Source organism: Chlorocebus sabaeus, chromosome 26 (assembly GCF_047675955.1).
Source record: "Chlorocebus sabaeus isolate Y175 chromosome 26, mChlSab1.0.hap1, whole genome shotgun sequence".
NCBI lineage: Eukaryota > Metazoa > Chordata > Mammalia > Primates > Cercopithecidae > Chlorocebus > Chlorocebus sabaeus.
Genome location: NC_132929.1, coordinates 20282598 through 20310090, shown reverse-complemented (window position 1 = coordinate 20310090; position 27493 = coordinate 20282598). Strand labels below are relative to the sequence as shown.

Here is a 27493-nt window from a genome sequence, read left to right as displayed (position 1 = left end):
CACATGGGAAAAGCTCATTACACTGGATTTGGCAATGGTTTCTTGGTCATGACAACAAAAGCACACGTAATAAAAAGAAAAACAGATAAACTGGGCATCAAAGTCCAAAAATTTTGAGCCAGGTGCCACAGCTCACACCTATAATCCCACCTACTTGGGAGGCTGAGGTAGAAGGACCATTTGAGACCAGTCTGAGCAACAAGGTGAAATTCCATCCCTAAAAAACTAAAAAAATTAGCCAGGCATTATGGTGCACACCTACAGTCCTAGCTACTACTTGGAAAGCTGAGGTGGGAGGATCCCTTGAACTCAGGAGTTCAAGAATGCAGTGAGCTGCAAGCGCAAGCGCACCACTGCATTCCAGCCTGGGTGACACAGTAAGACCCTACCTCTTACAAAATTTTGTTTTTAACTTTTGTGTATCAAAGTACACTATCAACAGAGTGAAAAGACAAACCATGGAATGGCAGAAAATACTTGCAAATCATGTATCTCATAAGAAGTTCTTATCTAGAATACATAAAGCATTACAATCTGAAAGAAAAAAACTACCAGATTCAAAAGTGGGCAAAGGACTTGAATAGGCATTTCTCCAAAGAGGATATACAAACAGACAATAAACATATGAAAACACACTTGACATCACTAATTATCTAATTATCATGGAAATGCTAATTAAAACCACAACAAGAAACAGCTTCACACTCATTTGGATGACTATTATCAAAAAACAAAACAAGCCTCTTTTTCCGCTGGAACCATGGAGGGTGTAGAAAAGAAGAAGAAGAAGGCTCCTGCTGTGCCAGAAACCCTTAAGAAAAAGCGAAGGAATTTCACAGAGCTGAAGATCAAGCGCCTGAGAAAGAAGTTTGCCCAAAAGATGCTTCAAAAGGCAAGGAGGAAGCTTATCTATGAAAAAGCGAAGCACTACCACAAGGAATATAGGCAGATGTACAGAACCGAAATTCGAATGGTGAGGATGGCAAGAAAAGCTGGCAACTTCTATGTACCTGCTGAACCCAAATTGGCGTTCGTCATCAGGATCAGAGGTATCAATGGTGTGAGCCCAAAGGTCCGAAAGGTATTGCAGCTTCTTCGCCTTCGTCAAATCTCCAATGGAATCTTTCTGAAGCTCAACAAGGCTTCGATTAACATGCTGAGGATTGTAGAGCCATATATTGCATGGGGGTACCCCAATCTGAAGTCAGTAAATGAGCTAATCTACAAGCGTGGTTATGGCAAAATCAATAAAAAGCGAATTGATTTGACGTAACGCTTTGATTGCTCAATCTCTTGGTAAATATGGCATCATCTGCATGGAGGATCTGATTCATGAGATCTATACTGTTGGAAAACGCTTCAAAGAGGCAAATAACTTCCTGTGGCCCTTCAAATTATCTTCTCCACGAGGTGGAATGAAGAAAAAGACCACCCATTTTGTACAAGGTGGAGATGCTGGCAACAGGAAGGACCAGATCAACAGGCTTATTAGAAGAATGAACTAAGGTGTCTACCATGATTATTTTTCTAGGCTCATCAGTTAATAAACAGTACCCGCTCAAATTGAATAAATAAATAAATAAATAAAAATAAAAAGTGCTGGCAAAAATGTGGAGAAATTGGGATCCTTGGGTTTTGCTGGAGAGAAGGTAAAATAGTAAAGCTGCTGTGGAAAGTGGCATGGCAGTTCCTCAAAAAAATTAAATATAGACTTGCCATATGATCCAACAATTCTACGTCTAGGTATACATCCAAAAGAACTGACAGTAGGGTCTCACACAGTACACCCAAATTCATAGCAGCATTTTTCACAACAGCTAAAAGGTGGATGCAACCGAAGTGTCCATCAATGGATGAATGGATTAACAAAATGTGGGACATACATACAATTAAGTAGTATTCAGCCTTAAAAAGCAAGGAAATTCTGACATATATTATGAATCTTGAGGACTGTTTAATGAACATGGAGTTTCAGTTTGAGAAGATGAAGTTCTGGAGAGAGATGGTAGACAACAAGGTGAATGTACTTAATACCACAACTGTATACTTACAAATGGCTAAAATGGTTTAAAACAGTTTTTAATAAAACTATAGATCTTCGTCTAATCCAAAGGTTTCCAAAAGAGTGAGAGACCAAGCACCCTGGAATTGGAAAACAAAATCTCTTTTTTTTTTTTGAGACACGGTCTCACCCTGTCACCCAGGCTGGAGTGCAGTGGCAGGTTCACAGCTCACTTGCAGTCTCAACTTCCAGGCTCAAGCGATCTTCCCACCTCAGCCTACAGAGCAGCTGGGACTATAGGGATGCACTACTAGGCCCAGCTAATTTTTTAATCTAAAAGTCCTTTGCCCACTTTTGAATCTGGTTGTTTTTTTCTTTCAGATTGTAGATTGGGTCAGATTTCAGATTGGGTCCCAATGTGTTGCCCAGGGTGGTCTCAAACTCCTGGGCTCAAGTGATCTGCCCACCTTGGCTTCTTGAAGTGCAGTGATTACAGCTGTGAGCTACCATGCCTGGCCCTATTTTTTTTTCCTAACCAACTACTGTCAACAAGGGTAGAATACAATGGGGACAGAAGAAAAGGACAGGAAAAGGGATCAAGTAAAATTTGCCTCCTACCTCACCTTTTTAATATTTACTTATTTTTAAAAATGACAAAAACACCTGAAGACAAAAAACGGCAACTGTCAGGTACACAAAGTGCTGAAATACTTCATCTTAATTCCAGACTTTAAAATTCTCTATCTATCTATGTATCTATCTATCTATTTTTTTGAGACGGAGTCTTGCTGTGTCACCCAGGCTAGAGTGCAGTGGCATAATCTCAGCTCACTGCAACCTCCGCCTCCCAGATTCAAGCAATTATCCTGCCTCAGCATCCTGAATAGCTGGGATTACAGGCATGCGCCACCACGCCTAACTTTTGTAATTTTAGTAGAGACAGGGTTTCACCATGTTGGCCAGACTGGTCTCAAACTCGTGACCTCAGGTGATCTGCCCGCCTTGGCCTCCCAAAGTGCTGGATTACAGGTATGAGCCACCGCACCTGGCCACAATATACGCTTTTTTTTCCCCCTAGGATTTCACAACAGGAAATAGAAGAATAAGCAAGGTTGGGAGGAGACTGGGAAAAGATGGCAAAAATTGTAGAGGAGGAGCTGACCACAAGACAGTTTTGAGGGAACCAATGCTGAGGGAAGAAGAAAAAGCAATCCAGTGCTAATCGGGGAGCCTCTCTTTCCACTATCAATCTAACCAATTCGAACTCTTTCCTTTGGTCTAAACTGAAGAGAAGGTAACCTGAGGGCAAAGAAGTCGGGGAAATACAAGCTACAGCCTCAGAAAGAGAAAAGCACTTCTATGACCCACTGGAGTTCTGCCTAGAGATCCACTCTTATAAATTAACTGGGTTCTGCCTAGGCTATAGAAAGCTAGAGAGAATGCCACCACCAGCTTAACAACAAAAAGCCTGAATAAACTACAAAATTGAACACTTTAAAAACCCATCCTGCCAGGTGCGGTGGCTCACGCTTGTAATCCCAGCACTTTGGGAGGCCGAGGTAGGTGGATCACCTGAGGCCGGGAGTTCAAGACCAGCCTGACCAACATGGAGAAACCCCGTCTCTACTAAAAATACAAAATTAGCCGGGGTGGTGGCACATGCCTGTAATCCCAGCTACTCGGGAGGCTGAGGCAGGAGAATCGCTTGAACCCGGGAGGCGGAGGTTGCGGTGAGCCGAGATCGTGCCATTGCACTCCAGCCTGGGCAAAAAGAGCGAAACTCTGTCTCAAAAAAACAAAAACAAAACAAAACAAAAAACCAAAAAACCATCCAAGAGCTGAGGACTCAGGGCAACAAGGCGATCTCAAATCCAAGAAAATACAACCCCTTCCTAGGAGAGACAGAATGAAAGCAGTGGCTCACCTGAGGGTAGACCAAGGGAAGAAACAATGGTTCCATAAAAGCAGGTAAAAAGAATTCATCTAAAATTGTTAACAAACTGCTGAAGGCAAAGTGTGCATTAGCATGAGAATATTATTCCTGAGAGACACAGTTAACAAGTGAAATTCAAACCATTTGCAAGATCTTCTACAGACCTCCACCAAAGGCTCACAATACAGGAACATGGGACCGAAGAGAGCCCTCCTCTGGGGTGCAGTGCTGGAGGAAGGGAGCAGCTTCTGCAATGGGAAAAATACAAAGCCCCAACCAGATCCTTCTCTTCTAGGGAACGAAAACTGGAAGGGACTGGTGGAGGAACAGTAAGCCCAGTTACCCGCAAGGCACAAGTGAATTGGGCAGGTGGGGGAGTGAAAGGAAAAAAAACTCTACCACTGTAGGGGAAGGAAACAGTGTTGGACCCAGGGTCTTATACCAAAGGCATTAGAGATCTTAGAGATCTAATATCTAATACCACTGAGGTGAGAGCAGAGAAACTCTTTTCCAGACAATACCTACAAAGATACAAATTGCAGTTTGGCCTAGAGAAGCAAGATCATTGATAGAGTCCTACTCATGACGCCAAGGCACATAAGCCAAACGCTGAGAGCTGATCAGGAAAATTCAGAAACACGTTCCCACATGCCAACTACCAATCTAAGCATAAAGTAACACGAGAGAAATTTGAAGCCAATGGTGCACTTAAGGAACCCTCTGCAACAACAAAACAGAAACTCAGCTTAACTCCTGACTAGACTGACTCAACTTCCTACACTAAAAGTCCAGGAATGCAATGTTCCAGGTATAAATATTATTTACTCATTCTTTACTACCCTATTCACAATATCCAGCATTCAGTAAAATGCAAGACACACAAAAAAGGAAGAAATTACAACCAACTGTCAAGAGAGAAAGCATTCAACAGACCAGAAATCAGGATGAAGTTAAAAAAAAATTTAAAAAAACAGAAATTAAATTTTTGTGATAAACCGTTAGCAGTTTAGAAAAAAAGACACAAATAACCATTATTAGGAAGGAAAAAGTGAACATCACTATAGATCCTATATACTTTTAAGGAGAATTTACAGAATATTACCAACAGGACCAGGCGCAGTGGCTCATGCCTATAATCCCAGCATTTTGGGAGGCCAAGGCAGGCAGATCACCTGAAGTCAGTAGTTCGAGACCAGACTACCAGACTGGGCAACAGAGTGAAACCCCATCTCTATTAAAATTACAAAAATTAGGCACCGTGGTGCACACCTGTAATCCCAGCTACTCAGGAGAGGCAGGAAAATCGCTTAAACCGGGGGGGGGGGGGGGGGGGGGGGGGGGAGAGGTTGCAGTGAGCCGAGATCACGCCACTGCACTCCAGCCTGGGCAACACAGCAAGACTCCATCTCAAAAAAACAAAAAACAAAAAAAAAACTGTATGCCTGTATACTCAATAATTCAGATGAAAGTCAAATTCCTCAAATCATATGGATCACCAAAGCTCACATGTTAGATAACCTAATTAGCCCCATATCTATTAATTTCTAAAATTGAAACTGTAGTAAAAAACCTCCAACATAGAAAACTCCAGGCCCAAATGGCTTCACTGGAGAATCCTACCAATCACCTAAAAAGAAACAATACAAATCTACATGAACTTTTCCAGAAAACAGAAGGGAATACTTCCCAATTCATTTTATGAGACCAACATTACCCTGATAACAAAACCAAACAAACAGAATACAATATTAATTTGGCCCAGTACAGATTAGGAATTGCTTTTGTAACATCAGCAACCTGATTTTATTAAATTTAAAATATAAAGCAAACAGTTTTAAATATACATATACAGCCTCACGTTGGTAATGCTACTATTTACGCCAGAATTTACCACATCCTTTCAGTTCTTTAGAGGTCCATTACTAGACAAATTCTCTTCTATTACAGGTTGAGTATCTCGAATTTGAAAATACAAAATCTGAAATGCTCCATAATCCAGAAACTAGTGCGGACATGACACTCAAAGAAAATGCTCAACCAGTATAATGCAGTATAATGCAAATATTCCCCCCCCTCCCCCGCCAAAAAAACACAAAAATAGAAAGACCTTTGGTCAGGCCGGGCGCAGTGGCTCACGCCTGTAATCCCAGCACTTTGGGAGGCCGAGGCGGGTGGATCACCTGAGGTCAGGAGTTCGAGACCAGCCTGACCAACATGGAGAAACCTCGTCTCTACTAAAAATACAAAATTAGCTGGGCGTGGTGGCGCATGCCTATAATTCCAGCTACTAGGGAGGCTGAGGCAGGAGAATTGCTTGAGCCTGGGAGGCGGAGGTTGTGGTGAGCCGAGATCGTGCCATTGCACTCCAGCCTGGGCAACAAGAGTGAAACTCCGCCTCAAAAAAAAAAAAAAAAAAAAAAAAAAAAAAGAAAGACCTTTGGTCTTAAGTATTTCAGATAAGGGATACTCAACCTGTGTCAGTAAAAAATGGAACAAATAAGGCACAGTGGCTCACGCCTGTAATCCCAGCACTTTGGGAGGCCGAGGGGGGCGGATCACAAGGTCAGGAGTTCCAGACCAGCCTGGCCAATATGGTGAAACCCTGTCTCTACGAAAAATACAAAAATTAGACGGTCATGATGGTGGGTGCCTGTAGTACCCGCTACTTGGGAGGCTGAGGCAGGAGAATCATTTGAACCCAGGAGACGGAGGTTGTGGTGAGACGAGATCACGCCACTGCACTCCAGCCTGGGTGACAGAGCGAGACTCTATCTCAAATAATAACAATAATAATAATAATAAAGATTGGGCAAAAGAGTATGCTTAGGAAAGAAATCTGTGAATGAAAATGATACACTTTAAGCATCATCACAAAACAAACATAGCAATAAGGACAACATTTTAAGCCTAAGAATTCATGACATTGGAAGAAAAAAGTATATAATGTAAAACAATCCCACTTGTTCAAACACTAGAACCACATCTACTTTCAGGAATACAAAAAGTTAATTGCCCAGCAATTCAAAACTGGGCAATTAAATTTCCTTTCTACTTGCCTGCAGCACAAGTAAAAGGATTAAAGAGGTAGTGGGTTGGAGTTGGAGAATGAGTCTCTTTCAAATGTTCATTATAAACGGCATCATTAATTCTGCTAGAATCTCTACTGCCTCTAAATTTCAGACTCACACTCAAACATGTTCTCAACAATTTTACTTGGTACCTCAAATTCAACTCACCCAAAACTGAATTCACTTTTCCCATACCACCCCCATACCAAAACCGGCTCTTCTTACTGTATTTTTCCTAATACATTCTTCATCACAAGAAATGCTACCACCATCTTACCTAATTAGCCAAGCCAGAAACTCAGAAGCCATCCTAAACATCCCAGTTATTATTCTTCTTCCTTATCTTCTATAGTCAATCACCAAATCCTGATTTTACCTCTAAAATATTTCTTAGTCTTGTCCCCTTTTAAATGGATCCTCGGCACTGCACAAACTTGCCTGTTCCTCTCACCCAGGTTTCCCATCAACTGCCTTCAAAATAAAGACTAAACTCTCTGGCATTGCATATATGAAACCCACAATAACTACTTCCCAGTCTTTTTTCATTGCTATTTGCTGCCACATTCTTTTTTTTTTTTTTTTTTTTTTTTTTGAGACGGAGTCTTGCTCTGTCGCCCAGGCTGGAGTGCAGTGGCACGATTTTGGCTCACTGCAAGCTCCACCTTCCCGGTTCACGCCATTCTCCTGCCTCAGCCTCCAGAGTAGCTGGGACTACAGGCGCCCACCACCACGCCTGGCTAATTTTTTGTATTTTTAGTAGAGACGGGGTTTCACCGTTTTAGCCACGATGGTCTCGATCTCCTGACCTTGTGATCTACCCGCCTCAACCTCCCAAAGTGTTGGGATTACAGGTGTGAGTCACCGCTCCCAGCTAGCTGCCACTTTCTTAGCACTGCAATAATAATAGTTTCTTGCCCACACTGTGCTCTATACATGCTTCTGCTCTTTTTACCTCATTCTTTCTATTAACTATTACCTTCATCGTTTAAAACTCAGCCCAAGTATCACGTATAAGTAACCACCTCTATGGCCTCAAACCTATGTAAACTCTGTTATTATCTCTAATTTAGCTATTAAATCGTATTAAATAATCTGTTTCTTTCTCTTTAATTGCACTACACTGTAAATCTTGAAGGTAGATGCTGGATCCATAAATCTAGTAACCTGACACACAAATTAACTCAACCTTTGTTGAACTAAGCCACAATTTTTCTAATCTCTCTCAAAAAGGCCAGATAATTGGGGTGGGGGAGACTTGTATCACTGAGACATAAACAATCTTCACATCAATACAAAATTCTTGCCTACAAAAAGGGGCTTATAAATAAACTAAAAGTTTCTTCCTCATAAGATTTCCTTCCCCTTCACAAAATCCATGATACTAAGCAATTTTTGAGGCAGACGATTATGGTTTCAAATTGCCTTGTATTAACAATAAGATCACAATAATGATAAAAGCTAAACTCAGTTGATAATCTGCTCCTAAGGTCTTGAATGCACACATTTCTACCTAAACAACATTAAGAAATAATAGCACATTGTATATGAAGTATTCTCAACAAATTAGAACTTATGTGCCTTCTTTACAAATGTATTTGCCAAATGAATGAGAAGTGGTATACAGCCTGAGCATCACTACTAGGAAAATTTGAAATACAAAAATCTAAAAATCTGAAATGTCCCAAAATCCAAGTTTTTGAGCACCAACGTAATGTTACAAGTGGAAAATTCCACCCTGACTTCATGTTACGAGTCAGTCAAAATGCAGTCAAAACTGTTTCATGCACAAAACTATTAAAAATATTGTTTAACAGAGATACAGAACGATGGAACAGAATGGAGCCCTCAGAAATAACACCACACATCTACAGCCATCTGATCTTTGACAAACCTGAGAAAAAGAAGAAATGGGGAAAGGATTCCCTATTTAATAAATGGTGCTGGGAAAACTGGCTAGCCATATATAGAAAGCTGAAACTGGATCCACCTTATACAAAAATTAATTCAAAATGGATTAAAGAATTAAGTGTCAGACCTAAAACCATAAAAACCCTAGAAGAAAACCTAGGCAATACCTTTCAGGACATAGGCACGGGCAAGGACTTCATGTCTAAAACACCAAAAGCAACAGCAACAAAAGCCAAAATTGAGAAATGGGATCTAATTAGACTAAAAAGTTTCTGCATAGCAAATGAAACTACCATCAGAGTGAACAGGCAATCTACAGAATGGGAGAAAACTTTTGCAATCTACCCATCTGACAAAGGGCTAATATCCAGAATCTACAAACAACTTCAACAAATGTATAAGAAAAAATCAAACAACCCCATCAAAAAGCGGTCAAAGGATATGAACAGACATTTCTCAAAAGAAGACATTTATGCAGCCAATAGACACATGAAAAAATGCTCATCATCACTGGCCATCAGAGAAATGCAAATCAAAACCACAATGACATACCATCTCACACCAGTTAGAACGGTGATCATTAAAAAGTCAGGAAACAACAAGTGCTGGAGAGGATGTGGAGAAACAGGAACTTTTACACTGTTGGTGGAACTGTCAACTAGTTCAACCATTGTGGAAGACAGTGTGGCGATTCCTCAAGGATCTAGAACTAGAAATACCATTTGACCCAGCCATCCCATTACTAAGTATATACCCGAAGGATTATAAATCATGCTGCTATAAAGACACACGCACATGTATGTTTATTGTGGCACTATTCAAAATAGCAAAGACTTGGAACAAACCCAAATGCCCATCAATGACAGACTGGATCAAGAAAATGTGGCACATATACACCATGGAATACTATGCAGCCATTAAAAAGGATGAGTTCATATCCTTTGCAGGGACATGGTTGAAGCCGGAAACCATGATTCTGAGCAAACTATCGCAAGGACAGAAAACCAAACACTGCATGTTCTCACTCATAGGTGGGAATTGAACAATGAGAGCACTTGGACACAGGGTGGGGAACATCACACACTGGGGCCTGTCATGGGGTGGGGAGAGCGGGGAGGGATAGCATTAGGGGATATACCTAATGTAAATGACGAGTTAATGAGTACAGAACACCAACACGGCACATGTATACATATGTAACAAACCTGCATGTTGTGCACATGTACCCTAGAACTTAAAGTATAAAAAGAAATTGTTTAAAATTACCTTCAGACTATATGTGTAAGGTACTTGTGAAACATAAATGAACTTCATGTTTAAACTTGGGTCCTTTCCAAGATACCTCATTATGTATATGCAAATATTCCAAAATCCAAAAAAATCTGAAATCCAAAACACTTCTGATAGCAAGCATTTTGGATGAGGGATACTCAACCTGTTCTGATGTGTCATGCATTAAGACAGAAACAAGAGTAGATAATACATATAAATAAAGAAGATTACAAAAAGATCACAAATCAAACATTAAAGGCAACAAAGTCAAGATTTGCCGTAAAACTTTATGTATATTTACAGTTGGCTATATAAAAAATAATACATGCGTGCAATGGTTTTAAAGTAGACTCCTGAAGGAGTTACTAAAGGAATGACCTCCAAACTAGGAGGTGGACACACTCAGGTTCCAGTCCTTCATCTATCATTAGTTAGCTGTGAGACACTGCTGAAGTCATGTAATCAATCTAGCACTTTGTTTCCTCAACAGCAAAAGAAATTATTGGACATCAGATCTGGCATTTCACATGTAAATTTTACCTAAAAAATAAACAAACAAAGAGGCTGTCAAAATGGGAGACGAGACATTAATCAGAGCTGTCTTCATCCTTCCATCATATATATCTCTTCCTGCAGCACCCTAATTAAGATAAACATTCACTACATGTTAAGGAGTCTTTAGAATGATTCATCACAACAAAACACAAATGTTATTGGACTAGATGACCTCTTTGGTCTCCTCCAGCTCTAAAATTCTCTGGGTCTGTTAATTTATACTCTACCTTACAAATAGTATGTTTCCTAAATTTATATTGACTTACTATATTCATGAAAGAGCTAAAGTCATTGCCCTCTTTGATGCCAAATGACATTTTCAAAAGTAGTAGCATGTTTCCACTTAGTCTACATTTCTAGCCTGAATAATCTAAAATCAAGTTTCAGGTACTACAACTGTCTACCTTTAATCTCCACTACTTCCATAAACCTTCACTGTGAAAGGAGGAAGAGGAGGACTTGGGGAAAAAACAGATTTCTCTGTCACCTAAGAAAAAAAATCAAGACAACCAGGGAAGAAGGACTAAGTATAGGAGCATTATATAAAATATCAACTCGGCAGGGTGCAACAGCTCACACCTTGTAATCCCAGCACTTTGGGAGGCCGAGGCGGATGGATCACTTGAGGTCAGGAGTTCGAGACCAGCCTGGCCAACATGGCAAAACCCCATCTCTACTAAAAGTACAAAAATTTGGCAGGCGTGGTGGTGTGCATCTGTAATCCCAGCTACTCGGGAGGCTGAGGCAGAAGAATCTCTTGAATCCAGGAGGCAGAGGTTGCAGTGAGCTGAGATTGTGCCACTGCACTCCAGCCTGGGTGACAGAGCAAGACTTCGTCTTAAAAAAAAAAAAAAAAAAAAAAAATTCAACTCTAAAACAGGAAGATTCTTTTTTTTTTGGTTTTGAGACAGAGTTTCTTTCATTGCCCAGGCTGGAGTGCAGTGTCGCGATCTCAGCTCACTGCAAGCTCACCTCCCAGGTTCACGCCATTCTCCTGCCTCAGCCTCCTGAGTAGCTGGGACTGCAGGCACCCGCCACCATGCCCGGCTAATTTTTTGTGTTTTTTGTTTTGTTTTGTTTTTTAGAGACGGGGGGGGGGGGGTTTCCCCTTGTTAGCCAGGATAGTCTTGATCTTCTGACATTGTGATCCGCCTGCCTCGGCCTCCCAAAGTGCTGGGATTACAGGCGTGGGCCACCTCACCCAGCCGGATTCTTTTTTGAGACACAGTCTCACTCTGTCACCCAGGCTAGGGTGCAGTGGTGCGATCTTGGCTCACTGTAACCTCTGCCTCCCGGGTTCATGCGATTCTCCTCCCTCAGCCCCAGTGGCTGGGATTACAGGCGCGCACCACCACGCCCAGCTAATTTTTATATTTTTAGTAGAGACGGGGTTTCACCATGTTGGTCAGCTGGTCTCAAACTCCTGACCTCGTAATCTGCCTGCCTCGGCCTCCTAAAGTGCTGGGATTACAGGCATGAGCCACCGTGCCTGGCCGAAGGTTCCTTTAATGCTATTCACAACAAAGTGTGTGATAAAGACAGGTGGTCTTTCTGGATCATTAATATTTCTGATATATGGTCTTCTCTGCTTTTCCATTTAGCTAATATTATAAAATTATTTAAAAACTACTAAATATAATAACCTTATCAAAAACATCTGGCAAAACACAGGACTATACAAAAAACAAAAGAACTGAGTTAGGCTGATCAAATTATGGGGTTTTCTCTGACTTAAAGTTTTCTCCAATAAATAACAAAAAGAATGTGTTTTCAGCCGGACGCACTGTAATCTCAGCACACCTGTAATCTCAGCACTTTGGAAGTCCCACCCAGGAAGAGGTCACTTGAGACTAGGAGATCAAGATCAGCGTAGGCAACAGTGAGACCCTGCCTTTATCTTAATCCGGCCACTGCATTCCAGCCTGGGCGACAGAGCGAGACTACGTCTCAAAAGAAAAAAAAAACACAAAAAATTTAAAAATCGGCCAGGCGTGGTGGTGCACACCTATAGTTCCAGCTATTTAGGAGGCTGAGGCAGGAGGATCACTTGAGCCCAGGAGGTCAAGGATCTAGTAAACTGTGACTGTGCCATTGTACTCCAGCCCAGGTGAGAGAGTAAGACCCTGTCCCTTTTTTTTTTTTCTTGAGACAGAGTCTCGCTCTGTTGCCAGGCTGGAGTGCAGTGGCATGATCTTGGCTCACTGCAACCTCCGCCTCCCAGGTTCAAGCGATTCTCCTGCCTCAGCCTCCTGAGTAGCTGGGACTACAGGCGCACGCCACCACGTCCAGCTAATTTTTGTATTTTTAGTAGATACGGGTTTCGCCGTGTTGGCCAGGATGATCTCAATCTCTTGACCTCGTGATCCGCCCACCTTGGCCTCCCAAAGTGCTGGAATTATAGACGTAAATCACCACGCCCAGCCAAGACCCTGTCTCTTAAGAAAAAAAGAAAAAGAAAAAAAAAAGATTTTTCTAAAACAATTATCAATCTATTTCTCTAGAGAAACAACATATGGGTTGTTAGATTACTGATGACTAAAACACACTCTTAAAATACACGTTGATTTTTTTTTTTCAAGACAAGAGTCTTGCTCTGTTGCTCAGGCTGGAGTGCAGTGGCGCGATCTCGACTCACTGCAACCTTCGTCTCCTGGGTTTAAGCGATTCTCTCGCCTTAGCCTCCCAAGTAGCTGGGATTACAGGCATACACCACCACGCCCAGCTATTTTTTTTTTTTTTTTTGTATTTTTAGTAGAGACGGGGCTTTACCATGTTGGTCAGGCTGGTCTCAAACTCCTCAACTCAAATGATCCACTGTCTCGGCCTCCCAAAGTGCTGGAATTACAAGCGTGAGCCACTATGCATGGCCTATAAATTTATTTTTTTGAAAAACAACATTATAGGCCAGGCGTGGTGGCTTACGCCTGAAATCCTAGCACTTTGGGAGGACAAGGTGGGAAGATCACTTGAGTCCAAGAGCCTGAGACCAACCCTGGCAACATAGTGAGACCCCACTTGAATTAAAAAAAAAAAAAAAAAGAAAGAAAAAATTTAAAGATAGCAATATTCAGTTTGTTGACCACCAAAAATGTTTATTAAGGCACAGACATTCAGATGTTTTAAATACTACTACCAGCATCCCGATTTAAAATCTGACATGTCATTAGCAGAAATTAGGACAAAGGGGCCAGGTGTGATGGCTCACACCTGTAATCCCAACACTTTGCGAGGCTGAGGCAGGCAGATCACCTGAGGTCAGGAGTTCAAAAACAGCCTGGCCAACATAGTGAAACCCCATCTCTACTAAAAATACAAAAATCACCCAAGCATGGAGGCGTGCACCTGTAGTCCCAGCTACTCAGGAGGCTGAGGCACGAGAATCATTTGAACCCAGGTGGCGGAAGTTGCAGTGAGCCAAGGTTGTGCCACCGCACTCCAGCCTCAGTGACAGAGCGAGACTCTGTTTCAAGAAAAAAAAAAAGGCCGGGCGCGGTGGCTCAAGCCTGTAATCCCAGCACTTTGGGAGGCCGAGACGGGTGGATCACGAGGTCAGGAGATCGAGACCATCCTGGCTAACGTGGTGAAACCCCGTCTCTACTAAAAAATAGAAAAAACTAGCCGGGCGAGGTGGCAGGCGCCTGTAGTCCCAGCTACTCGGGAGGCTGAGACAGAAGAATGGCGTAAACCCGGGAGGCGGAGCTTGCAGTGAGCTGAGATCCGGCCACTGCACTCCAGCCCGGGCGACAGAGCAAGACTCCGTCTCAAAAAAAAAAAAAAGAAAAAAGAAAAAAAATTAAAAAATGAAATTAGGACAAAGTCTGTAATGAGATATTTGTATTCCTTTACTCTAAGCTTTAACAGAATTTGAAGATTGTTTTAATTTTATTTAAAGATTTTGTTAAAAAACAATTCTATTACATAAGAAAATTTGTAATAAAACTTGGTAACACAATGCTATTTTAGCAAAGACATAGGTTATAAATTTGTAAAGACTGAGTAATATAGTTCATTTTCTCAACAAGCTCACAGGAAGCTTATCATTTCTCACCATACTACTATCCTATCATGGCCTGTGCCAACATATTCTGTTTTAATTTACTGAGGTCACCTATACATTAACAGACAAATTTCAATGTATATATTGGATACATCAACAAAGACATTCTAAAAACAAAGAAAAGTAAACTTAATTTTGGCAGAATTTTCCTAAGCGTGCTTTTTTTCTTAAGAGACAGGGTCTCGTTATGTGGCCCAGGCTGGAGTGCAGTGGCTATTCACAGGTGCCATTCTACTACTGAGCAGCAGAGGAGTTTTGACCTGCTCCATTTCCAACGTGGACCAGTTCACCCCTCCTTAGACAACCAGGTGGTCCCTTGTTCCTGGGAAGTCACCATACTGATGCTGAACTTAGTTAGTGTAGACACCCAATCGGCATATAACCCAGAACTCCTGGGCTCAAGTGATCCTCTTGCCTCAGCCTCTTGAGTAGTTGGGACTACAGGCACGTGCCACCGTGCCCACGAAGACTGCTTTGTATTTAAATAGTTCTCAGCAAAAATGGGCAAGGGGAGAGATCTAACTACTTATTTATGCCCTTTTGATTAAACTTAATTGTCAGGTTAGGAGAAATTTGAAATCCTAAGAATACAGTAATGTGGTAGTAAGAAAAGAATCAGGCTGGATGTGGTGGCTCACACCTGTAATCCCAGAACTTTGGGAGGCCAAGGCAGGATGACTGCTTGAGCCCAGGGATTACTAACAGCCTGGGCAACATGGCAAGACCTTGTCTCTACAAAAATTTTAAAAAATAAAAAATTAGCCAGGCATGGTAGTGTATGTCTGTACTCCCACCTACTAGGGAAGCTGAAGAGGGAAGATCAACCAAGCCTGGGAGGTCAAGGCTGCAGTGAGCCATGTTCACACAACTGCACTCCAGTCTCGGTGAGAGAGCAAGACTCAGCCTCAAAACAAAACAAAAAACCTCACAAAATTTTACATAAATATATATACACACACACACACACACACACACACTAAAAATCTTTAAAACAATAATGTAAAACAATATGGCCTTTGTCCAAAATAAATCCGCATTGAGTTATGTGAAATAATTCAATGTGGTGGCTCATGCCTATAATCCTAGCACTTTGGGAGGCTGAGGCAGGTAGATCACTTGAGCTCAGGAGTTTGAGTACAGCCTGGGCAACATGGTGAAACCCTGTCTCTACCAAAAATACAAAAATTAGCTGGGCACGGTGGTGCTCGCCTGTGGTACCAGCTACGTGGAAGGCTGAGGTGGGAGGATCACTGGAGCCCAGGAAGTTGAGGCTGCAGTGAGCCATGATCACACCACTGCACTCCAGCCTAGGTGACAGAGCAAGATCGGGTCTCAAAAATAAACAAATAGGCCGGGCGCGGTGGCTCAAGCCTGTAATCCCAGCACTTTGGGAGGCCGAGACGGGCGGATCACGAGGTCAGGAGATCGAGACCATCCTGGCTAACACAGTGAAATCCTGTCTCTACTAAAAAAAAAATACAAAAAACTAGCCGGGCGAGGTGGCGGGCGCCTGTAGTCCCAGCTACTTGGGAGGCTGAGGCAGGAGAATGGCGTAAACCCGGGAGGCGGAGCTTGCAGTGAGCTGAGATCCAGCCACAGCACTCCAGCCTGGGCGACAGAGCAAGACTCCGTCTCAACAAAAAATAAATAAATAAATAAACAAATAAAAATTTAAAAATAAACTGAGGTCAAGCGCAGTGGCTCACACCTGTAACTCCAGCATTTTGGGAGGCGAAGATGGGCAGATCATTTGAGGTCAGGAGTTTGAGATCAGTCTGGCCAGCATGATGAAACCTCGTATCTACTAAAATTACAAAAATTAGTCAGGCATGGTGGTGCATACCTGTAATCCCAGCTACTCAGGAGGCTGAGGCAGGAGAACTGCTTGAACCCAAGAGACAGAGGTAGCAGTAGGCCAAGACTGCACCACTGCCCTCCAGTCTAGGTGACAGAGACTCAGTCGGGGGGAAAAAAATAATTTCCCACTATTCTTATCACTATCTATAAAGGAAAAATTAATCATTATGACTGAGATGAACTATTAATATATGGGAGATAGAAGACAAGAAGGATTATGAAGACTGAATTTTTACTTAAAATCACTAGTCAAAGATTAGGTATAATCATAATTCTTTAGCAGAGGTGTCCTCTTGCTTGCTACTACAAAAAAAACAAAACAAAACAAAACAAAACAAAAAACGAGCTGCCACAGTACCTCACTCCTGTAATCCCAGGACTTTGGGAGGCCGAGGAGGGAGGATCACCTGAGGTTAGGAGTTCAAGACCAGTCTGGCCAACATGGTGAAACTCCATCTCTACTAAAATATAAAAAAGAGCTGGGCATGATGGTGGGTACCTGTAATCCCAGCTACTGGGGAGGCAGAGAATCACTTGAACCTGGGAGATGGTGGTTGCAGTGAACCAAAATCATGCCACTGCACTCCAGCCTGGGTGGCTGAGTGAGACTCTGTCTCAAAAAAAAAAAAAAAAAAAAAGGTATATTATTCCCAACACAGGAGGAAATGCATGATAGTTTGAAATGATTGTGATTATTTTTTCAAATAATTTTTCTCTACATATCAGAAATTAAAGAAATATATAATTATCTTAACTCGACAAAATATACTAAGGCAGGTACTTGTAAGGTCAATAAGAGGTTATTATTTTCAACTCACTAAGAAAATCATACATATTTGGGATATATCAGGATGAAAGCATTATTACTAAAGCAAATAATCAGTTTTCTCTCAACTAAAAAGATATTTATGTGTCCTGGTTATTTCTTTTAAACAAATAATACACTTTTCTTTTTTTTGAGATGTAGTTTTGCTCTTGTTGCCCTGGCTAGAGTGCAATGGCATGATTGCAGCTTACTGCAGCCTCCAACTCCTGGGTTCAAGTGATTTTCCTGCCTCAACCTCCCAAGTAACTGGGATTACAGGCACCCACCACCACGCCCAGCTAATTTTTCGTATTTTTAGTAGTGACGGGGTTTTGCCATGTTGGCCAGGCTAGTCTCAAATTCTGGACCTCAGGTGATTCACCAGCCTCGGCCTCCCAAAGTGCTGGGATTACAGGCATGGGTCACCGTGCCCCGCCTTTTTCTTTTTTTTTTTTTTGACACAGGGTCCTACTGTCACCCAGGCTGGAGTGCCAGTGGCCCAATCAAGGCTCGCTGCAGCCTCGAACTCCCAAGGCTCACATGATCCTCCTGCCTCAGCCCGAGTAGCTGGGTCCACAGGTGTGCGCCACCACACCCAGCTAATTTTTGTATTTTTAGTAGAGATGGGGTTTTGCCGTGTTGCCCAGTCTAGTCTCAAACTCCTGGGCTCAAACAAACTACCCTCCTCGGCGTCCCAAAGGGCTAGAATTACAGGTGTGAGCCACTGCACCCACCCTTACTTTTCTTTTAATAAACATACTTTTTTTTTTTGAAACAGAATCTCAATGTCACCAAGGCTGGCATGAGGTGGCGCCATCTCAGCTCACTGTAACCTCCACCTCCCCAGCTCAAGAGCCTCAGCCACCTGAGTAGCTGGGATTATAGGCGTGCATGCATGCCACCTTGCCTGGCTAATTTTTCTTTTTTTTTTTTTTTAGAGACAAGGTTTCGCCATGTTGGCCAGGCTGGTTACAGACGTCAGCCACCACGCCCCACCCTTTTTTTTTTTTTTTTTTTTTGGGACAAAGGGTCCTACTCTGTCCCCCAGGCTGGAGTGTCAGCAGCCCAATCAGGGCTTGCTGCAGCCTCGACCTCCTAGGGCTCATGTGATCCTCCTGCCTCAGCCCCGCAAGTAGCCACAGGCGTGTGCCAGCATGCTCAACTAATTTTTGTATTTTTAGTAGAGATGGGGTTTCATCGTGTTGCCCAGGCTAGTCTTGAACTCCTGGGTTCAAACAATCCACCCTCCTCGGCCTCCCAAAGTGCTGGAATTACAGGTGTGAGCCACTGCACCCGGCCTTACTTTTCTTTTACTGAACGTGTATATATATATTTTTTGAGATGGAGTCTCACTCTGTCGCCAGGCTGGAGTGCAGTGGTGTGATCTCGGCTCACTGCAACCTCCACCTCCTAGGTTCAAGTGATTCTCCTGCCTCAGCCTCCCAAGTAGCTGGGACTACGGGTGCGTGCCACCACGCCCAGCTAATTTTTGTATTTTAGTAGAGACAGGGTTTCACCATGTTGGCCAGGATGATCTCGATCTCTCTTTTTTTTTTTTTTTTTTTTTGAGGCGGAGTCTGGCTCTCTTGCCCAGGCTGGAGTGCAGTGGCCGGATCTCAGCTCACTGCAAGCTCCGCCTCTTGGGTTCACGCCATTCTCCTGCCTCAGCCTCCAGAGTAGCTGGGACTACAGGCGCCCGCCACCTCGCCCGGCTAGTTTTTTGTATTTTTTAGTAGAGACGGGGTTTCACTGTGTTAGCCAGGATGGTCTCGATCTCCTGACCTCGTGATCCGCCCATCTCGGCCTCCCAAAGTGCTGGGATTACAGGCTTGAGCCACCGCGCCCGGCCTGTTTTTTTTTTTTTTTGAGATGGAGTCTTTATCTGGTTGGCATGCAGTGGCACCATCTCGGCTCACTGCAACCTCTGCCTCCTCAGCTCAAGGAGTCTCATGCCTCAGCCACCTGAGTAGCTGGGATTGCAGGCATGCATGCCACCATGCCTGGCTAACTGTTTTTTTCTTTATAAAAAGGGGGTTGTGCCATGTTGGCCAGGCTGGTCTTGAACTCCTGCCCTCAACTTCCAAAGCGCTGGGATTTAAAATATACTTTTAAGGCAAGACATGGTGGCTCACACCTGTAATCCCAGGACTTCGGGAGGTCGAGACGGATGGATCACAAGCTCAGGAGTTCGAGACCAGCCTGGCCAATACAGCGAAACCCCGTCTACTAAAAAAATACAAAAGGCCGGGCACGGTGGCTCATTCCTGTAATCCCAGGGCTTTGGGAGGCCAAGGCGGTTGGATCACAAGGTCAGAAGATCGAGACCATCCTGGCTAACACGGTGAAACCCCATCTCTACTAAAAGTACAAAAAATTAGCCAGGTGTGGTGGCGGGCGCCTGTAGTCCCAGCTACTCGGGAGGCTGAGGCAGGAGAATGCCATGAACCTGGGAGGCGGAGCTTGCAGTGAGCCTAGATCACACTCTAGCCTGGGCGACAGAGCAAGACTCCATCTCAAAAAAAACAAAAACAAAAACAAAAATTAGCCAGGCGTGATGACGTGCACCTGCAGTCCCAGCTACTCGGGAGGCTGAGGCAGGGGAATCACTTGAACCAGAGAAGCGGAGGTTGCAGTGAGCCAAGATCGTGCCCCTGCACTCCAGCCTGGGCAACAGTGAGACTCCATCTCAAAAGAAAAAAAAAGTGCCGGGTGTGGTGGCTCATGCCTGTAATCCCAGCACTCTGGGAGGCCGAGGAAGGCGGATCACGAGGTCAGGAGATCGAGACCATCCTGGCTAACACGGTGAAACCCCGTCTCTACTAAAAATACAAAAAATTAGCCGGGGGTGGTGGCGGGCACCTGTAGTCCCAGCTACTCCGAGGCTGAGGCAGGAGAATGGCGTGAACCCAGGAGGCGGAGCTTGCAGTGAGCCGAGATCGCGCCACCGCACTCCAGCCTGGGCGACAGAGCGAGACTCCGTCTCAAAAAAAAAAAAAGAAAAAAAAAGTGTGCGTATGAATATACATATATATATATATATTTTTTTAATTCCTACTTAGGCTGGGCGCAGTGGCTCACACTTGTAATGCCAAGTATCTTCTACTAGTATACTGTTTTGCTGTTTTCTGTCTTTTTTTTTTTTTTGAGACAGGGTCTTGCTCTGTCACCCAGGCTGGAAGACTAGAGTGCAATGGATGGCACGCTCATGGCCCACTGCAGCCTCAACCTCCTGGGCTCAAGCAATTCCCCCTACTCAGCCCCACTAGTGGCTGGAACTACAGATGTGAGTCACCATACCCAGCTAATTTTTGTATTTTAGGTAGAGACAGGGTTTCGCCATGTGTCCCAGGCTGGTCTCGAACTCCTAAACTCAGGGGATCTGCCTGCCTCACCCTCCCAAGTGCTGGGATTACAATCTCGAGCCTGGTCTGTTGCGTTGTTTTAATCAAATCAGCAAACACATTTCCATGCTAGAATCCCATGTTGATGATCATTCATGTTTAATCTAGACTTTCTCTTTTTTCAATCTAAAACAGGAATTAGCCAAGTGCGGTGGCTCATGCCTGTAATCCCAGCACTTTGGGAGATCAAGGCGGGTGGATCATCCTGAGGTCAGCAGTTTGAGACCAGCCTGGCCAATATGGTGAAACCCTGTATCTACTAAAAATACAAAAAATTAGCCAGGCATGGTAGCGGGCACCTGTAATCCCAGCTACTTGGGGGGCTGAGACAGGAGAATCACTTGAACCTGGGAGGCAGAGGTTGCACTGAGCTGAGATGGCACCACTGCATTGCAGCCTGGGAGACAGAGCAAGACTCTGTCTCAAAAAAATAATAATAATAGGCCGGGTGCAGTGGCTCATGCCTGTAATCCCAGCACTTTGGGAGGCCAAAGCAGGCAGATCACAAGGACAGGAGTTCGAGAACAGCCTGGCCAACATGGTGAAATCCCATCTCTACTAAAAATACAAAAATTAGCTGGGCATGGTGGTGTGCGCCTATAATCCCAGCTACTCGGGAGGCTGAAGTGGGAGAATTGCTTGAACCCGGGAGGTGGAGGTTGCACTGAGCTGAGATCGCACCACTGCACTCCAGCCTGGGTGACAGACCAAGACTTCGTCTCAAAAAATAATAATCATAATCATAAAATAACATAGGAACCTATGAATATCACAAAATACATGGTCCCTAGTATAGTCAACTGGCCTATTGTGACCTTCCATTAAAATATTTGTCTTTAAGGTCTTACAGTTCTTCTTGGGGCCACACTTAGTCTCACCATTCCTTACTGTCAGGATCCCAAAGGATTCCAAGCAGCCAAAGCTTCTCACTATAATTCTATCCCCACCCTGCCTGTGCTCCTATATTCTACACCCCTTCTAATCACAGCCAGTGCATAAAAACTTAACTCTCCTGGCCAGGCGCGGTGGCTCACACCTGTAATCTCAGCACTTTGGGAGGTTGAGGTGGGTGGATCACTTGAGGTCAAGAGTTCGACACCAGCCTGACCAACATGGTGAAACCTCATCTCTACTAAAGAAAAAAAAAATACAAAGTTAGCCAGCCGTGGTGGCAGGTGCCTGTAATTCCAGTTGCTTGGGAGGCTGAGGCAGGAGAATGGCTTGACCCAGGAGGCAGAGGTTGCAGTGAGCTAAGATCGCACCACTGTACTCCAGGCTGGGCAACAAGAGCAAAACTCTGTCTCAAAAAAAAAAAAACCTTAACTCTCCTATGTTCCCTTATCTCTGAACCCTCACCCTGTGTGTGGTATCAGTAAGCTTATTTGATAGTCAATCTGTGCTAATATTGTCAACAAAAGACAATTTGTAAAGTTTCCTCTTTCAGAGAATCTGTGATTTTTAAACAGGACATTTAGAAAAACACTGGAGACATATAAATAAAGTTAGGCACTGGCAATTCTCAAATTGTACCACACAGCCCTAGTCCACGTAGTTGGAATGCAGGTCCAATTACAATTTAATATAGTTTAAATTAAAAAATTAATGTAGTCATACAAATACTAGTGAATATATGTCTGGCTTAGATATATGCCTCCTGGCAACTGCCAAGTAAGTGAAAACTAAAGCTGCAACTGAATGGTTTTAACATGGGTTCCGTATCTGTCAAGTTCATCATGAGCTGGGTGCAGTGGCTCATGCCTGTAAGCCTAGTACTTTGGGAGGCTTCAGGAGGGAGAATCACTTGAGCCTAGGAGTTTGAGACCAGTCTGGGTAACACAGCGAGACCCTGTCTCCATTAAAAAAATTACAAAAATTGGCCGGGCGCGGTGGCTCAAGCCTGTAATCCCAGCACTTTGGGAGGCCGAGATGGGCGGATCACGAGGTCAGGAGATCGAGACCATCCTGGCTAACACGGTGAAACCCCGTCTCTACTAAAAAACACAAAAAACTAGCTGGGCGAGGTGGCAGGCGCCTGTAGTCCCAGCTACTCTGGAGGTTGAGGCAGGAGAATGGCCTGAACCCAGGAGGCGGAGCTTGCAGAGAGCTGAGATCCGGCCACTGCACTCCAGCCCGGGCGACAGAGCGAGACTCCGTCTCAAAAAAAAAAAAAAAAAGAAAAAGAAAAAAAAAGAAAAAAAATTAAAAAATTAAAAAGTAGGCCAGGTGCCATGGTTCACATCTGTAATCCCAGCATTTTGGGAGGCCGAGGTGGGTGGACCACCTGAGGTCAGGAGTTCAAGACCAGCCTGGCCAACATACAGAAACCCCATCTCTACAAAAAATACAAAAATTAGCCAGGTGTGGTGGCGCGTGCATGTAGTCCCAGCTACTCAGGAGGCTGAGGCAGAATTGCTTGAACCCGGGAGGTGGAGTCTGCAGTGAGCCAAGATCATATCATTCTACTCCAGCCTGGGCAACAAGAGTGAAACTCCGTCTGGCGGGGGGGGGAGTAGCAAATAACCCCCTGTAGCCAATTTACTTAAAACAGTCAGGTACTTTTTAGCCTACTTTTAACCAGAAAAATTACTTAGAGCACACCACAAATAAACTCCTCTCAGCACACTTGATATTTGTGACTGAAAGTGTCTTTTCTACTTTAGGCTTTCACAACTTGGTAAATTACAATTAGATATTGCTTTTTCCAAATTCTGGCAAATCATTTTATTCATTATCTCATTAATCTAAAGCATAGCCTCCTATGACTAGGATAAATTAATACCATTTTGGAGTCGGCTTGGTGGCAAGCACCAGTCTTCCCAGCACTTTGGGAGGCTGAGGCAGGAGGACTGCTCATAGCCAGGAGTTGCTAACCAGCCTTGGCAACATAATGAGACCCCATCTCTACCAAAAAAAAAAAAAAATTAGCCAGGTGTGGTGGCATGTGCCTGCAGTCCCAGCTACTTGGGAGGCTGAAGCAGGAAGACTGCATAGGCCCAGGGGGTCAAGGCTGCAGTGAGTTATGATTACACCACTGCACTCCAACCTGGGCCAGAGACAGACCCCCATCTCTAAAAAATAAAAATTTTTAAAAAAAAGGCCATTTTACTCAACTGACAATAAAATCTATGGTTAAAAATCTAGAATCTAGTACATCCTTGGCAAACAACAGGTCCAAGTTTCTTTAACCAGAATTAGATGGACTCTGTCATATAATAATCTCATGAAAAACCACTTAGCCAGAAATCACAAACTTGAGATCAGCTAGATGAATCTGGAAAGGGAAGACTTCCCCAATTCTTAATTTCTTAACAGTGGGAAAACAGTAACATTACCAGCTCAAGTTAAATGCACAAGAGACACTACGTAGAATGGAATCTTGTGAAACATACAAACCCTGATATTCCTATGCAATCCTATTTAGATTTTCTATATAGCTACAAGCCCACAAAGGTTTAGGACTACATCATTTACAGCTTTTACATTCTTTTCTTTTGAGACTCTCTCTGTCACCAGGCTGGAGTACAGTAAGGCGGTCTTCAGCTCACTGCAACCTCCACCTCCTGGGTTCAAGCGATTCTCTTGTCTCAGCCTCTTGAGTAGCTGGGACTACAGGTGTGCACCACCATGCCCGGCTAATTTTTGTATTTTTAGTAGAGACAGGGTTTCACTATGTTGGCCAGGCTGTTCTCAAACTCCTCATCTTGTGATCAGCCTGCCTTGGCCTCCCAGAGTGCTGGGATTACAGGCGTAAGCCACCCCAGGCAGCCAGCTTTTACATTCTTTCAACTCTGAGGAAAGCATTAAAAGAGTGCAAGTACTGAATGCATGTAGTACTAAACAATTTACGAGAACTCTTGAAAACAAAGTCTACAATGCTCACTCAGCTAGCTGTAAACTAACTTTTATTAAAAATATTAAGGCTATTAACTACCCAAAAAGGTCATAAAAATACAGACAAAACCTATACACTAGACCAACGATTTAAGATCCCTTTAAGTTGCACATTTGGCTCCATTTTTAAAATAAATTGACTCGGCAAGTAGTTAACGTGCCTGTACCTCCACTATTCTATTGGTCCTAGGAGAGTATTAAGTTCAACTCAATCCTAAAAAACTCCTTCACATAAGAGCTACATTTTGCCTTGACTTTCTTTATGACCTTGGGCAAAGTCTACCAAATGAGGACTATAATAATGTTTGTGTGTTCCTGTTAATATTGAAAATTAACCACAACATCGTGAGAACAATAGTGAAATTCTCTAAACTGGACGTATCCAGAGTTGAAAACTTGAGTTATAAACGTCAACTGATATGCAATGTGAACAGTTTTTAAAATTTTAATTTGATTAGTGAAAACAAAACAAAAAAACAAAGACCCCAAATTCAACATGATTAATAAATTCCGAAAACACCAACAGCCTCCTTATTACTTCTCTTTATGAACAAATGGTCTGCAATGTAATTTTAAAAAAGGAAAGAAAAAGTAAAGAAATATAGTAAAACTAGCTTTAACACGCCATTTCCCTTTTCTAAGAATAACAAATGGACCACAAACGAAAATTTAAAACTGGGCAAAGAATAGAGAGACAAAGCAATCTACAATCTGAAAATCACACAGATAAATCTATCATTTCAAGTCACTAATTCGCATACCCACGTAAGAAATTAATCTTGGTACTGCGATACCAGCATTAGGAAGATAAATCCCTGCCTCGGAGGAACACCTACTGAGTACGTTTCATTTCAGGATCTCAGGTAAGTTTACGAGCTCTTATCTCTTCAGGTTTCCCCTAAAGTACTCTGAAGCGTTTAACATCATTCACACATCCAGCCACCACTAGGGTGAGAAATAAACAAGATTTACTTATGTAATTATTTAACACAGAACTCTGGTCAAGAATGCAAAAGTAAACAACCATACAGGCATTTAAAATCCAAAGAAAGCAGAGAATATTAAGGATAATAAGGTTCACCCTTTAACTGACCACTATGGACACCAGAGGCCTTCCACATGGGCTGTTCCTTACAACCACTCTCGATTTGAAAAAGTAACAATGTCAACTCGAGATTTTAACAGTACAAAAGATAAACAGAACTTACTCAAATCCCTTCTTCCAGATTCTGAAAAGGTGTTTATAAAAACTGAGATAAGAGCACGCCCCCCTAAAAGCACCCTACTCGAAAGAATGAAATGCCGAAAACATCAGGTGGGCCAAAAAGGTTAGAAAAGCTAAACTTCTAACTTAATTACCCAGAGGTTGGGGACTAGGAACGTGAGATCGGAGTGGGGGTGGGTAGCAAAGTGAAATCTAACCCCAGAAATCACAACGCAGGCCGCAGCCTAGAAGGTGAAGCTGGCGGGAAGTGAGCTCCCTTTCTGTTCCCAGGGGAAAGTCCAGAAAGGAGCGGCTCCGCACAGTGGACGTACGAGGCGCCAAAGAGTGCATGCCTACCAAGGCGCCAGAGCCGCTGGAGGACCGGGTTTAGAAGGGGAGGAGATCCCGGCAGACGGCCCTGGAAGAGGAGGAGGACTAACATTGGAAGCAGCGGCAGCGTCTGGACGAAGGGGATTACCTAACTGTGACGACAGAGAAGTGTCCTCAGGCTCCGGCGATGGTCCCGACTGCGCAATGTGTGGTGTCTTTCCCGCTTACCCCGCAGCAGCAACAGAACCAGCTCCTTCAGCCAGTCGCCATTTCCCGCCTACCGACCTGCTGCACCGCACGGACAGGGACCCGGATGGAAAGCGGCCTCTCCGCGCAGGCGCCCTGACTACCTCCTCCCCCTCCCGCCACAATTCCGCGAGGTGGGAGGGAAGGAATGTGGGCAGCCACAACGGCAACAACAACGAAAAAAATACTTTTACTTCCGTGAAGAGCGTTGAAGTTCCTTACGCCGGAAGAAACTCTCTAGTCTGAATCCCGGAGAAAAATTGAACACAAGGCCTTAAGACTGGGTGGAGTAAGAAAGGACAAAACCTATCAGGATACGCAAGGGCTTGGGGGATATTTGTACGTTAGGGGCCTCCGTAGCCGGCTGTGTAGTGGTCGCAGGGGGAGTAGGGAGTAAAGCGTTAGGAGTGGAGAGGCGGGGACCCGAAGGACGGTTTTTCCTCCCGCTCCTAACGGAACTGCTTGGGCCGAGCTGGGAGGGGGAGCGCGCCCTTGCCTCGGAGGCGGAGCTTAGGAACGCGTCGTGCACCCTGGCGGCAAGGGTTTAGTAACTGTGGGCGCGCTGGGTAGGTGGAGCCGAGGGGATAAGGCGGGACTAACGGCTTGGCGCGCTGAAGGAGGTAGTTTGTAGTGAGCGCTGCCCGAGGCTGGGAGAAAGCGAATCTGGCGCTTTTCCTGGGATTTCGGTGGCCTCTAAAGGTTCCCTTCCCTGCTCATTGCCTAGAGGGCGTATCAGTCGCTTTTGGATCATAAATATTCACGCCTTTCGACTCAACCCTATGTTGGTAATTCTGCAGGTTGAAAACTCGGATCTTTCAGGCCAGTGGGCTCCCACCTGCGAAAGTAGGTCAAAGGACGGTCAGCTCCACAGAGTGAAATGTATCAGTCCGGAGAATCCAGTTCTAGTGGGGTATCAGAAAACCAAGGCTAATGGTTGGAAGAACATTATTTTTCACTGAAACTC

General features: G+C 43.8%; 1 protein-coding gene and 1 pseudogene across 2 annotated transcripts in view; one reads left to right on the top strand and one right to left on the bottom strand.

Annotated features, from left to right (window-relative positions):
- CTDSPL2 (CTD small phosphatase like 2) overlaps positions 1 to 26974 on the bottom strand; it is a 109037-nt gene extending 82063 nt beyond the window's left edge. Inside the window, exon 1 of one of the 2 annotated variants that reach the window (XM_008016786.3) lies at positions 26512 to 26974. The gene's annotated coding sequence lies outside the window, so the exon portion shown is untranslated. Of the gene's footprint in view, positions 1 to 26431 lie in introns of both variants that reach the window. The other variant, XM_008016784.3, reaches the window with a different exon arrangement.
- LOC103245716 (large ribosomal subunit protein uL30 pseudogene) lies at positions 746 to 1562 on the top strand (annotated as a pseudogene).
- Positions 26975 to 27493: the final 519 nt, after the last annotated feature.